The sequence below is a fragment of the Lepidochelys kempii genome, chromosome 5, assembly GCF_965140285.1.
Source record: "Lepidochelys kempii isolate rLepKem1 chromosome 5, rLepKem1.hap1, whole genome shotgun sequence".
Lineage (NCBI taxonomy): Eukaryota > Metazoa > Chordata > Testudines > Cheloniidae > Lepidochelys > Lepidochelys kempii.
In genome coordinates this window covers 109697634-109710694 of record NC_136384.1, presented here as the reverse complement: position 1 = coordinate 109710694, position 13061 = coordinate 109697634, and the positions used below count along the sequence as shown (strand labels likewise).

The 13061-nt window shown below is 44.4% G+C and overlaps 1 protein-coding gene across 7 annotated transcripts in view; it reads left to right on the top strand.

The window, feature by feature from the left end:
* Positions 1–13061, top strand: part of TTC39B (tetratricopeptide repeat domain 39B) — a 181268-nt gene that overhangs the window by 104289 nt on the left and 63918 nt on the right. Inside the window, exon 1 of one of the 7 annotated variants that reach the window (XM_073345445.2) lies at positions 2167–2619. The exons of the other annotated variants lie outside the window; for them this stretch is intronic. The gene's annotated coding sequence lies outside the window, so the exon portion shown is untranslated. Of the gene's footprint in view, positions 1–2166; positions 2620–13061 lie in introns of those variants that run through there. 7 annotated transcript variants of the gene reach the window in all.

Below are 13061 nucleotides of genomic sequence, written 5' to 3'. Positions count from 1 at the left end.
CAAGTTTTGATCACTTGTGGATAAGGTCCAGGCCTTGAGAGCCTATCTTGCCCCGTCCTTGAAGAAACAGGTACAACATTCCTGGGGCTGGCAGAATACTATTGTAGATTTGTACCATGGTTATCTTTCATTCCAGCCACTCATGGATCTGCTTAAGGACAGCGGATCTAGAAAGGTTCATTGGATGAGGGCCTGTGAAAAATCCTTCCAGACTCTTAAGTCCCAACTATGTGGGGAATCTATTCTGTACAGCCCATACTTCACCAAGGAATTTATCCTCCAAACTGCTGCCTCTAAACTCTGATTGGGAGCTGTCTCATCATAGTTTGTCAATGGAGGGAGTACCCAGTCCTCCACCTTAGCTGAAAACTGTTCCCTTGAGAGATAGTGTATTTGGTTTCGAAAAAAGGCTTGGTGGCAAAATGGCTGTAGATGTGCTCTGATACTCCCTTCTTCAGAATGTGTTTACCCTGGTCATGGATCATGCCCTGTAGTGGCTGAGCACCATGAAGGACACCAACCCATGGTTCATGCAGTGGTACCTGTTTTTTTCCTCCTGAGATGGGAGCTGATCGACTAGTACCCCAGGCATGATCCTGAGTGGGAGGTTGTGTGATGGCTTAGACAAATCCCCTGCTGAGCAAGAGTGGGTTAACAGGGGCTTGTGGGCCCAATCAACCCACCCCAGTTTATCTGCAGTAGGTGTCAGGAGTGGAGAGAGTAGTTAGATTGCTTGGTGGCTGATTCAGAAGGAGAGGAGACCTCCTGGCTTCTTTCACAGAGCTAAAAGTGGTTGCAGCCAGGAACCTGAGACAGCTTGTTAGCTTGGTCGGCCTCCCGGTGGATGGAAAAACTGAGTGTCGGGAGACTGCCTGGCTGACCATTTATTTGAAGACAGGCCTTGAAGGAAAGGGCAAGGTCCTGCTGAAGGCTTGTCAGACAACCCTCTTTTTTTTTTTTTTTCCCTTGCGTTTCGGGACTTTGATACCCTGGAAGGAATGAACTGGAGAGTGTCTTAGCCAGAAAGCTAAGGCTCTCCAGCGCCAGACTTCGCTAGAGGTGGTGATCGCCTTCAGAAACCCAGGATAGGATGAGTAGTGCCATGTTGGGCTGCAAAGGAACACCCCAGAGGCCAACCCTTCCACAATAGTGTATTGTCTAAAGTTGGAGCGCACTTTTTTTTCCAAACTGGCATTGTCCCTGAAGACAGTTGCTGAGAATTGTGTTAATCTGTTAGATTTTTTTTTTTTTTGCTTTCACTGCGAGAATCATATTACTACATGGCGGAGAGCTCTGTGGCGTGTTCTCCTTTTTCAAAGAAATAGTCTTTGCAAGAAAGAGAGAGAGAGCACCAAAGCCCCTATCTGTCAAGAGCAGTAGTTAAGAAGTGAATTGGTCTCTGGGATTTAGCCTTTCCATGAGAAAGCAGTCTTTCCTCCCTTATTGGCAGGAATTTGGTCAGAGGAGGGTCCTGTGCCTTCCACCATGCCCTAAGAACGATTCTTTTGAAGAAAGTTCCAAAGTTATTCACCTGTCACAAGAGTAGTGGTCTTCAGTGTGTGTGTAGGATTAGCCACACTCAACCCAACTGAAGAGATTTCAGAGGGTTTTTTTCAGCTGGTACTGGTCTGCTCTGACAGGGAACCAGCCTCTTGAGATGAGCTCCCAAAGAGCTGCAAGTTTTTTGTTTTGTTTTTTGTTCTTTTCTGGTTTTCTTGCTGCTGACTGCTACTGTCTTTCATTGACCTTGTTAGGACATCAGTAATGATGTCTGATCTAGTATATTTTACCCGTCTCTGTGTGTGCTATTGGTTTGTTGTTTTGTTTTTGTCTTTAGTTTTTGGCCATATGAGGAGGAGTTGTTATCATCACATCAGATTTTTGAGAAAAATTCAGAGTAATATATACTGTATATTTTATAACCTCAGAGTGATTTTGTTTGTTTTAGGGCCATGTAGAATAGGGCAAAATAAAATATGAAGCCTGTTACTGTTAGTCAAACTGTAAATTCCTACAGGCTGTCTTGTACATTTTACTAAAAGCAAATGCAGACTGCTTTTGCATTGGTGTACTTCCTTTTTGTCTAGTTCTTTTTTTAAGGAAACCTTTTTAATGTGTGTTTTAAGGTCACTTTTTAAGGTACCTAGTTGTTCAAGTGAGAAACACTGAGGTAACTTTTTTTTTGGTCCCTTTAAATGTAAATCCTTTTGTATTTCTCTTGTTTCCATTTTCTCCTTGCAGTTAGGCAGTGATGGATTAGAATTAGGCTGCAGTACAGATTGGGAAAATCTCCCAGCATCCTCTTCCTGCAGAGGCATCAGCAACTAGCATTGACTGTAGCTGCTGCCACTCTAATTGACATTTCTTTTAAATTCTGATATGGAGAGCTCCTGTGATGCCAGCTGCTGTCTTGTGAACTTTATCTTTTTTTTCTTTTGCTTGATAACTAATTAATGAGAACCTCATGGGTACCGAGAAATAAAACAGAGAAAATTGAATATTCTCTGTGCTTTTTTGCTAGCTATTTGCTAGCTTTTCTGTCTGGTAGAAAAGAGAGACTTATCCTTACATTGGGAGGACTACATTTATTCACCTGAAGTTATCTGCTGATTTCATCCTGTAAGTACATTGACTCCGTATAGTAATCCTGGAAATCATGATTGCAGTAATCATATTTGTGGGTGTTTATCTGGGGAAACCTGCCTTTGTAGAAATGTACTCTATTGAAAACATCTATAGCTTAGATGGAGTTTGTTCTACATGCTGACTGTACGTTCAAAGGGGGAAAATGTATTCAGAATGATTTATGAAGTAATTGTTTTTCCTCCGTACTTAGCAGTGGTGAACATTGCTTCTAGTGAGTATGAGTTTCCCTGCTGATGTCAATGATTAATCAGCTAGAATGCTGTAGGTTGCAGAATACTGCAAGGTGTGCATTTTGGGATGCTCCTTTTGAAATTGGCAAGATAAAGATATCATCAGTGTTATGGTGGCTTATTGCATTTGCTGATATTTTTCCCTGTCCTGGCAGCTGTTATCATTTAACCATTTCTACTACTATATGTTTGGCTTAACTATAACAATGTATTTTAAATGACCAAACCTTATGCAGAATATTTTTAGATTTTAGAGGCTGCTCAGTAATCTAAGATCTGCAACATTAAATATATCAGCTCTCAGTATAACACATCCCAATAAATTGTTGTGAAGTTAAGAAAAATGGTTTTAACAGTAGGAACCACTCAGTTCTAATTGTGTGTTTGGATTAGAGCCAGCATCTGTGTGACGCAGTCATAGTACCATAAACATCTGGCCTTATTTGCTGTCCTACGTGCTGGATGATTCGATTTTTTTTCCTAGAGAAATTTTAAAATGAATTTTGCTTTATTTTGTTAGAACTTTATCAGTGAACTACCATATTTTTAACTATGTACAGTTTAAACTGTAGTTTAACTTTATTTTAGAAGGATTTCTGTTTTCAACTTTATTGCTTTTCAGTAGCCATCTTATATTTATGCAAACTCTTTCTGTAAAGTACATATTAACAAATTTGTCTTATATATGTGAAAAGATTAGGCAGTAATTTGGGATTGCTTATTGCTCTTCGCCAGATTCTGATACGCTTTCTTACACTGAGTAGCACCTAACCTTGATTTCAGTCTGACTACGCATGGAGTAAGGTATCTCTATGTGTAAGTGAGGATATAAAAATCTGGACCTCAGCCTTCAGGATTATGGAAATTCTTATATTAAATTATATGTTTGGTATTTTTTAAACTGTAAAGACTGATTAACACTACTGGACACAGATATTTTAATGACAGGTTTCAGAGTAGCAGCCGTGTTAGTCTGTATCCGCAAAAAGAAAAGGAGGACCTGTGGCACCTTAGAGACTAACAAATTTATTTGAGCATAAGCTTTCGTGAGCTACAGCTTTAGTGAGCTGTAGCTCACGAAAGCTTATGCTCAAATAAATTTGTTAGTCTCTAAGGTGCCACAGGTCCTCCTTTTCTTTTTGCAGATATTTTAATAAATCAAATTACTGACCTTTCTGATTACCAAACAAACCTGATAACAGTAGCCTTCTGTTATTTTGTACTGGACTATCATGCATCCTGACAGGTTTTTCATGCTAGCATTTTTATTAGTTTCCAGCAGTGTAAAACAGATTTTTCTCCCACCTGCAGATAAACACCTGTCATGGTTTTTATTTTATTTTCTTCTCTTGAATAGTGGGTCATTTTTAAGTACTGCTAATCTGAATTTAGCTACTAAATATGAAGCCCTGAAATGCCTGATGTAACTTCTAGCTATACCATTGAATTAAAGATAATGAGCCAAATTCATCCCTGGTGTAAGTGAATTGACTTCAATAAAATTACTCCATAACTTCCACTGACTTACACCAGGGATGAAATATGCATGTGGTGTTTTACATAAGTAAATAGTTATCCATATACTTGTCATGTTTTGATTTTTCTCACTATATGGCTGATTCATTAATGGAAAATTTTGGATCCTGCTTATTGTGCATGTTTAGTACTAAGCCTATAAGACTTTTTGCACTTGACTTCTGAAGAAAGTGATGATAGTCTCATTTAACAGTTTTAGCACCCCGACTGATAGAATGACTTCATTGTTGGCTCACGGAGCTCCTCTCCAGCCAATCAGCAACCAAAGTGCTGCAGCACTTCCATTTTGCTCAGATAGCTATCTTCCAGTTTCCAGAATGCTGGGAGATTCTCATTATCTTGTGATGTTAGTTTCTCTCCTGAAAGAGGTTATTCTTGTTAAGGCATTTGGGAGACCTGGGTTTAATTCCCACCTCTGTCACTGACTTCCTGTGTGACCTTATCACTTGTCTCTCTGTGCCTCAGTTTGCTATCTCTAAAATGAGGCTACTGATACTCCCCTACTTTGCAGAGAGTCTTACTCCTGGGGGAATTCTGAGCCACACAGAATGTTGCAGAAATTAATGTCCTACATGCAGAATTTATTTTCTTCCCCCACAGAAATGGGCTGTCATGCTGCTGTCCACCATTATGGGCTGCTGGACCCAGCAGAGCCCAGCTCACAAATAGAAGACAAGGGGGAGGGAGGGGGAGGGAACTGGAGGGTTCCCAGCAGCTGCAGTTTCCAGCATGCCCTGAAAGAAGGAGGCAGCAGTGCACAGGAAACTCCATGCAAGCCTGGGACCCAGCCTCAGACTGTTTCTGCCTCTGGAACCCTGGGCTCTGGGAGGGTAGCGGGTGTGAGTATCTGGGCGGTAAAGGCCCCGCAGCTGACCTATAGCTGGCCTCGCAGCTGGCCTGGTGGGGTAGGAGATGCAAGTGTGTGGGCTGAGGGTTTGGGGGAGGAAGAGCGTCTGGGCTGGTCATTGCAGGGGGTGTGGGGGTGAGTTTCTGGGCCGGGGGAGGCTCCACAGTTGGCCTCTGCGGGGAGGGGGTGTGAGTATCTGGCCAACAGCTGGGCTCTGTGGGAAAGGGGGTAGAGAAACAGGAACTGGTTTGTCGTAAGGGTTTCTTTAACTCTCTGTTCATGGGCAAATTTTTTATGTGTCTGTATTGTTATAGACATGCTTGTTGACAGATATTTTGAAATAATTACCAAAATAATTGAAACTGGTGTGATTATTTTGTGTTATTTTGACAAATAAAATTTGCAGAATTTTAAAATATTGTGCACAGAATTTTTAATTTTTTGGCACAGAATGCCCCCAGAGTAAGAGAGGTAGTGATGATAAATTCATTAATATTATGAAGATGTTCACATACTGTCATGAGGGGGCCATCGAAGAAAGTAGATTCCCCTGGATTGTCATCTTCATACGCAAAAGAAGTGTCCAAAGTTATATTTCAGCAAAGATATATTTTATAATAATTTTACATTAGAACAATTAGTACTTCTATTGGTATGTATAATACTAACTTCTGAAATGAAGACACCATCCTTGGGTGAAAATCATGGCACTTTTAGGTTAAAATACAGAAGAGAGAGAATTAAGATCTTAAAAAAATAAAGGAGAAGAGATGTGTATTAGTGGTGTCAAACTTTTGGACACGAGGATGGAATATATTATTTCAGGGAAATTGTCTATCCTCTTCTGCCCTGTGGGCACCACTCAGTAGGTAGAAGAGAGCTGAAACCACCTGTAAGTCCCTTGCAAAAGAGAGGAGCCATTTTAGCCAGGAGCTCCCATAGGCTGAAACAGGACCAGTCAAGCTGCTGGCCTGCCCTGTCAGAGCCCAGTAGGGAAGCAGGCAATGCTATAAACACAGCTACACTCCTCTTCCTGCTTTGCAGCAGACAGCCCATGGCAATGGGAACCACAGCCATATGTGCTGAGTGTTGTGGAGGAGTAGCAGCACTGGCTGCACCACTGTCCACTCAGGTTTGGCCCAGCTGGCCCTCTGTCATGAATAGGGGGAGCCTGGGTCCAAACCTGAGTGGTGCTACTATGACTCCAGTGCACCAGGTTGTAATGTCGCTCACTTAGTTTTTGCTCTGTCGCTCCTCTGTCACAGAGCGATGGGATGGCCAGTGCTGCTCCTCCTTGCTACTGCCATGGAGCCAGCTCTTGCACTAGAGCTCCACCCTGGGTGCCTGCCTGGCCTCTCCCTACTTCCAGCTGCCCATGTCCCCTCTCAGGGAGTGACACTCCATCTGGGTGGTTTGGGGTAGAAGGTGGGGGTTGAGCGTGGTGCAGACTTGGTGGGTAAGGCCCTGAGGCCAGTAGCAGCAGTGGAAATGGTTCCACAGGGATGGACAGTGTGTGTCATGGGAAATATTTGTGGGGGTGCCACTGGGGGAATAACTGAATCCTGAAATAATTTTTTTTTCTCCATACCAAGGTGCCTTTTGTGTAAGGAATTGAGCTTGTTGAGTTGTTTTTTTTTTCGATGGGAAATTCATTCCATGAGAATCAAAATTTTTCACATGAACATATCGATTTTGGTGAAATTTCAGTTTGAAAAAAAATCAAAATGAAGTATTTTGACACAGTCAAAATGACCCGTTTCTACTTCATTGGAATGGAACGTTTTGACCTTTTTGTTTCAAAATTACTTTTTAAAAATTTTATTTTATATATTATAAATAAGGCTGCGTGTCTATCACGGAAATCATGGATTCCGTGACTTCGGCAGGGGCCAGTGCGGCTGGCTCCAGGGCTGCCTGAGCAGATCAGGCAGCCCCTGGTCCAGAAGCACTGACTGCTGCTGGGGAAGTTTGTGTGTGAGAGGGTGCTCAAGGTTGGGACAGGGTGCCAGAGTGAGGGACTGGGAAGGCTCTGCAGAAGCAGCCAGTATGTCCCTGAGCTCCTAGGTGGAGGGGCCAGGCGCTTCACGTGCTGCTCCCGCAGCAGGTGCCACTCCCCGCACACACCCCCTGCACCAGCGGGGTCACTCCCCCAGAGCACCCATGGCCCCCTGGTCTAAGTTTTAGTTAAGGGTGTATAGTACAAGTCATGGACAGGTCATGGGCCATGAATTTTTATTTACTGCCCATGACCTGTCCTTGACTTTTACTAAAAATACCTGTGACTAAAACGTAGCCTTAATTATAAATATAAAAATTTTAAAAAGCCAAAATCTGAATGGACTGTTTCAGATGACTTAAAATGACATTATTCTATAGGAATTTTCAAAATTTTGCTTTCGTTGTGCTTTGGAAATAGAAATTCCAGTTTCCACACACTTCTGGTTAGGAACCTAATCCATAATTAGGCACTTCATTAAAGTGCTCAGCATCAACAGATCCTATTGAAGATAGCTATAGTTGTGGTTACTCAGCATCTTTGAAAACCACCCCCCTTCTGTTTAGATGCTTAATTTTTCCTGGAGGAGCCTAACTTTAGGTATGGAAATTCCAGCTACAATCTTTATTTGTGATGTGCTGTGACTGGTAATTGTGTTTTAAATAGGCAATATTTTAGATCTTAATTAATGGCACAGATTTGTTGTATTTTCAGTCTTGTATTGTTATGTTATTTCATAATGTCCCCAAGTGTGCTAGGCACTTGGCAAAAACATATTGAAGACAAGCCAGTGTACCAAAGAACTGACAGTCTCAATTATTTGACAGGCAAATAAGTGAGGGGCAAAGGGCACACATTATAAATATAGTATACAGTTGCTCGTTTTAGGCATTCCTATGTCTTGGTGGTTCAAGTTTTATTTAATCTTATTTTGCATCATACAAGTGCATTCACTTTTTGTTGAATTCACAGCCCTGCCAGAGTGGGATTTTAGAAGTGATTTGAATGTGGTGATGGGGAGAGATTTGTTGGATGGATTTTGGACGGGTATTCCCAGCATAAGAGATAATGTGGGAGAAAGCACAGTGGGATTTGTGGGTGAAGGAAACGAAGTTGGAGAGGGAGCAGAAGGAACTGTGATCCAGATAGACTGTTTCCCTTGCTTTCTTACGTATTGTAACAACCGAACCTTCACTAATATTGTTGATACTTTATTGTAAGGCTTGAAGTTTGCAGGGGACAGAGAATGGTAATCTCCTCTCATCTTCCCATTCTCTAGTTGGCTCCCTCCCTTATTGCTGTAGTGTGCTGCCCCGTCTCCCCTTCTTCTGTCCCTGGGAGGGTGCTACCCCTTCCTCTTCCTGCTCTATTTCTGTTCCCTTATTGTTTCCCCTGATGGCAGCTGTTCCTTCCCTGCTCCCATTTTTCATGCTTCCATCTTCTTTTGAGGGCTCCCTCTCTGCTATTCTGTTTTGTTTTTCTTTATGGATGCTTCCTCTCTCCTTCCCTCCTCTGGTCACTATTGGCCCTCTTTCTCATTTTTCTCTGATGTCTGTCTTGCAGCAGTGGTAGACAAGTAAAGATAAGGGGGGGAGGGATTTTAAAAGAAAAAATTAGTCCCAAAGATTTCGGAAAAACTTCCTAATGGTTAGATCTATTAGACTGTGGAACATTCTCACCAGAGGAGCATTGAAAGTCCTATTGTATTGCCATGTCTACACTACAAAAGTACTCCGATTTTTACAGAAGTTGATTTTTGGGAACAGATTGCATAAAGTTGAGTGCATGCGACCACACTAAGCACATTAATTTGGCGGTGCGCATCCACAGTACCGTGGCAAGTGTCGACATTGAGTGGTGCACTGTGGGTAGCTATCCCATAGTTCCTGCAGTCCCTGCTGCCCATTGGAATTCTGGGCTGAGCTCCCAATGCCTGATGGGGCCAAAAATTTGTCATGGGTGGTTGTGGGTAAATGTAGTCAGTCAACCCTCCCTTCTTCCCTCTGTGAAAGCAACAGCAGACAATCATTTTGCGCCCTTTTCCCTGGATTGCCCAAGCAGACACCATAGCATAGCAAGCATGGAGCCTGTTCAGCTCCCCACAGCAGTTATGACCATTGTAAACCCCTCACTCATTATTGTGCAGTTTATGCAGAACCAGTACCTGAAACACCAGGCAATGAGGCAATGGCAGCGTGGTGATGAGGACACGGACGCAGATTTCTCTAAAACAGTGGTCCTCAGCAATTTGGAGATCATGGTGTTACCGGGGCAGGCTCATGCCGTGGAACGCCAATTCTGGGCCCGGGAAACAAGCACATAGTGGTGGGACAGCATGGTGTTGCAGGTTTGAGATGGTTCCCAGTGGCTCTGAAACTTTTGCATGCGTAAGGGCACTTTCATGGAACTTTGTGACTTGCTTTCTCCTGCCCTGAAACGCAAGAATACCAAGGTGAAAGCAGCCCTTACAGTTGAGAAGTGAGTGGCAATAGCCTGTAGAAGCTTGCAAAGCCAGACAGCTACCGATCAGTTGGTAATCAATTTGGAGTGGGCAAATCTCCTGTGGGGGTTGCTGTGATGCAAGTAGCCAACGCAATCACTGAGCTGCTGCTATCAAAGGTAGTGACTCTGGGAAATGTGCAGGTCATACTAGATGGCTTTGCTGCAATGGGATTCCCTAACTGTGGTGGGGCTATAGATAGAACGCATATCCCTATATTGGGGCCGGATCACCAGGGCAGCCAGTACATAAACTGCAAGGGGTACTTTTCAATGGTGCTGCAAGCACTGGTGGATCACAAGGGATGTTTCACCAACATCAACGTGGGATGGCCGGGAAAGGTTCAGGATGCACGCGTCTTCAGGAACTCTGGTCTGTTTAAACAGCTGCAGGGAGGGATTTACTTCCCAGACCAGAAAATAACTGTTGGGGTTGTTGAAATGTCTATAGTTATCCTTGGAGGCCCAGCGTACCCCTTAATGCCCTGGCTCATGAAGCTGTACACAGGCACCCTGGACAGTAGTAAGGAGCTGTTCAACTATAGGCTGAGCAAGTGCAGAATGGTGGTAGAGTGTGCATTTGGACATTTAAAGGGTCGCTGGTGCAGTTTACTGACTCTCTCAGACCTCAGCGAAATCATTGTTATTGCTGCTTGCTGTGTGCTCCACAATCTCTGCGAGAGTAAGGGGGAGACGTTTATGGCGGGGTGGGAGGTTGAGGCAAATCACCTCGCTGCTGAATATGCACAGCCAGACACCAGGGCGGTTAGAAGAGCACAGCAGGAAGCGTTGTGCATCAGAGAAGCTTTGAAAACCAGTTTCATGACTGGCCAGGGTACTGTGTGACACTTCTGTTTGTTTCTCCTTGATGAAAACCCACCCCCTTGGTTGACTCTAAATTCCCTGTAAGCCACCCGCCCTCCCCCCCTTCGATCACAGCTTGCTTGCAAAGGAAATAAAGTCACTGTCGTTTAAAAACCATGTATTCTTTATTAATTGAGTATACAAATAGGGAGATAACTCACAAAGTAGCCTGGGTGGGGTGTGGGAGGAGGGTAGGAAAAAGCTGCTTCAAAACTTGTTGAATGACAACCTACTGTTGCTTGGGCTGTCCACTGGGGTGGAGTGGTTGGGTGCCTGGAGCCTCCCCCCTGGCGTTCTTGGGTGTCTGGGTGAGGAGGCTGGGGAACTTGGGGAGGAGAGAGGGTGGTTAAACGGGCTGCAGCGGCAGTCTGTGATCCTGCTGCAGTTCATGAACCTCCACCAGACGCCAGAGCATGTCCGTTTGATCCCTCAGTAGCCCTGTTTCCTCATGCCTCCTCTGATCTTCCTGCTGCCATCTCTCCTCATGTTCATCGGCTGCTTTTCTGTACTCTGCTGTTGTGTTCCTTCACACGTTCTGCTGAGCTCTGTCAGTACCGGATGACTGCATGAGCTCAGAAAACATTTCATCGTGCGTGCATTTTTTTTCGCCACCTTATCTGGGATAGCCTTTGGGATGGAGGAGGGAGGCTTGAAACATTTGCAGCTGCAGGAGGAAAAAAAGGGAGTGAAGTATTTAAAAAGATACATTTTACAGAGCAATGGCTATACTCTTTCATGGTGAACAACACTATTCATATTACATAGCACATGTGATTTTTGGTACAAGGTCACACTTCGCATCTTATATTGAGTGCCTGGGGCTTTGGTGTTAAAGAGATCACACACGCAGTGCCTGGCGACAGAATTTGGCTTGCAGGCAGCCATGGTAAGCCATAGTCTTTCGGCTTCTGCAACCTTCATAACAGCAGCCTCTCCCATACCAAGCAAAGCACGTTGAGTTGGCCATTTAGTGCTGTGGTTTTCCTGTTAACGGGCAGCAGCAGAAACCAAACTAACCACCCCCCCCCACCATCCAGTTCTCTGGGATGATTGCTTTACTCCTCACCCCACGCATGGCTGATATCAGGGAAGACCCCTGCTAGCCTAACGTGAACAGCTCAACGCCAATGCCCCCGCCCCGCCCCCCCACCGTGTGGCTAACTGCAGGGAGGATTTCTTTTCAGCCACAGGCAAACAGCCCGGTAGGAACGGCCACCTCTGAATGTCCCCTTAAATTCCCGTATTTCAACCAGGTTACCATGAACGATATCACTCTCCTGAGGATAACACAGAGAGGTAAAGAATGGATGTTGCTTGAATGCCAGCAAACACCGAGACCATACGCTGCCAGGCTTGGTCATGCAATGATACCAGATTACTTGCTACTAGCATGGCGCGGTAAAGTGTCCTACCATGGAGGACAGAATGAGGCTGCTCTCCCCAGAAACCTTCTGCAAAGGCTTTTAGAGTACCTCCAGGAGAGCTTCATGGAGATGTCCCTGGAGGATTTCTGCTCCATCCCCAGACACGTTAACAGACTTTTCCAGTATCTGTACTGGCCATGAATGCATCTCAAGTCTGCAGGGCTACTTTAATAATTAAAAAACACTTGCTTTTATAACATGTATTATATTTAAAAAGGTACACTCAGCAGAGGTCCCTTCTCTGGTTTGGTTGGGAGGGTATTTTAGTCAGGGTGATAAAAAGATCATGGCTGTCAGGGAGAACGGTGTGCTATGTGCTCACCTCAAGCTCATCCTCATCAGCATCATCTGCCCTGTCCGCAAAATCCTCAGGCATGGCAGAGAGCACCCCATTATTGGAGTCCACGGACAGGGGTGAGATAGTGGTGCCGGCCCCCCCTAGAATTGCATGCAGCTTAGCGTAGAAGCGGCATGTCTGGGGCTGTGTCCTGGAGCATCCGTTTGATTCTTTGGTTTTCTGGTATGCTTTCTGTCTGAGCTTAAGTTTCACACAGCACTGTGTGGCGTCTATGCTGTAGCCTCTGTCCCTCATAGTCTTGGAGATTTTTTGAAATGTTTTGGCATTTCATCTTTTGGAACATAGTTCTGATTGCTGTATGGGGAGAGGAATCCGTGCTATCAGATCCAGTACCTCCTGTTCGGTCCATGCTGGAGCTCTTTTTCTATTCTGGGACTGCATGGTCACCTGTGCTGATGAGCTCGCCTGGCCAAACAGGAAATGAGATTCAAAAGTTCCTGGGGCTTTTCCTGTACACCTGGCCAGTGCATCCGAGTTCAGAGTGCTGTCCAGAGCGGTCACAGTGGTGCACTGTGGGATAGCTCCCGGAGGCCAATACCTTTGAATTGCGTCCACACTAACCTTAATTCAAAACAGCAATGTCAATTTCAGCGCTAATCCCCTTGTTGGGGAGGACTACAGAAATCGGTTTTAAGAGCCCTTTATGTCAAAAAAATGGCTT